The following is a 3,991-nucleotide window of genomic DNA, read 5'->3' on the forward strand; positions in this document are numbered from 1 at the left end:
TTCCAGCTTATCTCCCTCACCCGCACTATTACCCTGTCTTGCCCAGGAACCTCTCTGGGGACTCCTCTGACTTGAATGGAAGCACCGTGTCCTGTCCCCCACTCGTTTCATCTACTCATGGCTCCTCGTGCTGCTTCTTCATGGCACCCACTACAGTGTGAGCATATTTCATGAAGGTCTGTCTCTGCTTTTTGCTCACCCCTTTAGCCTCAGCACTTTGCACATAATTGGCCCTTGCAAATATTCAGTGGCTGACTAACTCACAGAATGAAGCAATGTGCAAATGCTCTGGACCCAGCAAAGAACCTGGGACACAGAAGGTATTTTCTCGCCAAAGCATCAGCATATATGCTAACCAGTGGACATCCAGAGCAAAATAGTGGAACCCAGAGCAAAATAGTGGCAAAATTATGATAATTTCATTCAGCTACTAGATTGATGATTTTGAAATGATGTGTAAAAGTGGAGGTTTGGGGCTCAGAGAGTCCTGGGTATGAATACTCTATATGATCTCTGAAAAGCAACCAAACCTTTCTGAAACTCAGATCCTTCCTCTGTACAGAGGCAAAGAGGGATTGTGGAGAGAATAAGAATAAGAATCTATGTACAAAGAGTACCTGCAGAAGGGCAGCAGTGGAGACACAGACAAAGAAAACAGACTGTGGCCATGGTGGGGGCAGTTAGGAGGAGGGCGTGTGATGAATGAGAGAGCAGGGTGAAAACATATGCACTACCATATGTAAAACAGAAAGCCAGTGGGAATTTGCTGTATGACTCAGGGAACTCAAATCAGTGCTCTGTGACGACCCAGAGGGGTGGGACATGGGAGGGCGGTTCAAGAGGGAGGGGGCTTATGTATCCCTATGGCTGATTCATACTCATGTATGGCAGAAACCAACACAATATTGTAAAGCAATTATCCTTCAATTAAAAATAAATAAATATATATTTTAAAGAGTACCTGCAGAGCAAGCACTTAATGTTGGCTCTTATGACCTGGATAGCTCTACCGCTATGTGGCCAGTTTGGCCTTGACATTTGGATCACTTTCTTTATTTTTCACTGTGTTTGGCATGGGCAGGCACTTTTTCCACCAAGCTCCACCATGGATTTTCCATGAAAGCTGTTTTACTGAACTGGAACTACTTTGACTCTAAGCACCACGGGTCAGCGTGTCCCCGTGGAAAGAAACTGAGATGGAAATTGTTTCTACTCTGAATGTCCAGGATAAAGAGAGACCCAAATGATGAGTGTTTCTAGAAATCCACAGGCTGTAAAAGTGAGTTGTAAAAGAGAAAGTGGTTCCTAATAGGTTTTTACCATTCTGACTTTTATGGAAGATGTAGGGGCTTTATCCAGGCCACCAGTTGTGTGTGGATTTTTATTATTGGGTAAGCATCAGATCAGAGAAGGCAATGACACCCCACTCCAGTACTCTTGCCTGGAAAATCCCATGGACGGAGGAGCCTGGTGGGCTGCAGTCCATGGGGTCGCTAAGAGTCGAAAACGACTGAGCGACTTCACTTTCACTTTTCACTTTCATGCATTGGAGAAGGAAATGGCAACCCACTCCAGTGTTCTTGCCTGGAGAATCCCAGGGACAGGGGAGGCTGGTGGGCTGCCATCTATGGGGTCGCACAGAGTCAAACACGACTGAAGCAACTTAGCAGCAGCAGCAGTGAGCATCAGATGATCTCACTATGGCCAGGTTGTTAGGAGTCAGAAGCAACACTGAGGCTCACATATCCTTAGACAAGGCTGTGGAAGACTGGTAGTGCCACTAAGCATTGATAAGCACCAGATTGAACACACATTGTAACTTTGTGTTTTTGCTTGTGCTGGGTTTTTTTCCTGCCCAGAACACTACCCCCAACTTACCCACATGCTAGATTCTTGCACTTATTTATGGAAGGCAGTATGCCAATAGTCAAAGAGCTGGGTGGAGGAATTAGATTGACCTGGATTTGAATCTTAACTCTGCCATCTACTAGCTGTGTGGGGAAGTAACTAACCTCTTTAAGCCTATTTCCTTCATCTTAAAAACAGTGACCAGTAATGATGCCCACACAAGAGAGCTCTTGTGAAGATTAAATGAGATGATGCATAGAAAGTGTCTAGCACACTGTCATACATAAATGCTACATGCATGCATGCTAAATCACTTCAGTCGTGTCCGACTCTTTGTGGCCCTATGGACTGTAGACTGCCAGGGTCCTGTGTCCATGGGATTCTCCTGGAAAGAATACTGGATTGGGTTACCATTTCCTTCTCCAGGGGATCTTCCTGACCCAGGGATCGAACCCGTGTCTCTTGCACCTTCCGCATTGGCAGGCAGATTCTTTGCCAGCTGAGCCACTGGGGAAGCCCAAATGCTACATCGTTGTTGTTGTTCAGTTGCTCAGTCATGTCTGACTCTTTTTGACCCCATGGACTGCAACATGCCAGGCTTCCCTGTCTTTTGCTATCTCCCGGAGTTTGCTCAAACTCAGGCCCATTGAGTCAGCCATGCCCGACAACCATCTCACCCTCTGTCGCCCCCTTCTCCTTCATTATGCTACATAAATAAATGTTAGCAACTTTTACTCATCCTTCAAGTCTCAGCTCAAGCTCTATCTCTTCTTTGTATCTGGTCCCCTCAGGTATCCCCCTTTCATATTCCCACTGCTTCTGGTCCAGCTTTCTCTCTGAGCACTTACCACACTTTATGGTGACAGTCACGACTGTACAACACAAACCTTATTCACCAGGAGCTTAGGATGTTTTTTGATACCAACCTCCTTACTAGATGACTTTAACCCATCTCCTCCTACTCCCTTCTGATGATCTATTTCACAGTTTATAAAATAAGGCTACTGGACTCTTCTTTATGATCTAAAACCTTGACCCCGATGATGGTGGGATGTCAATAGCCCCTTTCCCAAGTCGCAAAAATATCTTTCCTTCTGGAATGTTTATTATTTATACATCACTGAGCCTAGATCAACCATTTTTCAAGAGCTGCGCAAAGTGAATTCTCCATCATGGGAAACAAACGAGCAATTGAAAGGGATTTCACGCCTGAATGCTCTCATTCTGCTCATGCTTGGACATCATGGCTGCTACCTCTCTGTGCATTATCAAGGGAACTGGGGTTTGTCACTTGCACCAGACCCTGGCCTCTCCCAGAGAACCTCCAGAGAAGGCCTCAGTGGTTACCGTAGAAACGTCTTCCTTCCTGGATTCAGACTCATGAAGGCTCAGGCAGCCAGGACCCAAGAGGGGCCTTGTTTAAACAGGAAAGAGCAGACAGTTTAATGGGCAGCTTTGCAGCTCAGATTCCTACACAGTTTACAGTAGTTGGAGTAATAAAATTCATAATGAATGTTTCTTTATTTAACAGCTAACTTTTTTTTGCTTTTTAATTTTCTTTTGTTTGTTTGTTTTTATGTATTTTTTTTCCTGAACACTAACTGATGGCAGGCAGGGAGAGTTTTAATTTTCTTTCATTTTAAAGACCATGGAAATAACATTGAAAAAAATTGTGCTGTATGTACATTTTTCTCATTCATTCTTCATCATATTTTTATGACATATATAATTAGTTGGGAAAACTGAGAGTCAAAGGACATAGGTTACCAGCTTAAGGACACATGGCTATTTGTAAGAAGTGCAACTTTCAAATAGATAACTGTGAAAAAAAATTCTAGTTTCATTAATTATGAATTAAATGTGGAATTTCCCATAGATAAAAGAGCATTTGTAATTTGACCCACAAGGAACTGTAACATCTAGCTTTCAAGGAACATTAATGAGCTACTAATTTAAGGAAATAGAAAAAGAAGCTAATTATTAAACTCTCTTTGTGAATTCTGCCTTTGGTTACCTTTGGAGACTTGAGATCTCAGCATTTGTCAACAAGCAACTTCAACTTAGAATAGCCACTACATACCTACTGTATTATATGTCGAGGGTTTTACCCATACTATCTTATTGAATGCTAGTAATAAGCCTA

The sequence above is a fragment of the Bubalus bubalis genome, chromosome 6, assembly GCF_019923935.1.
Source record: "Bubalus bubalis isolate 160015118507 breed Murrah chromosome 6, NDDB_SH_1, whole genome shotgun sequence".
Classification (NCBI taxonomy): Eukaryota; Metazoa; Chordata; class Mammalia; order Artiodactyla; family Bovidae; genus Bubalus; species Bubalus bubalis.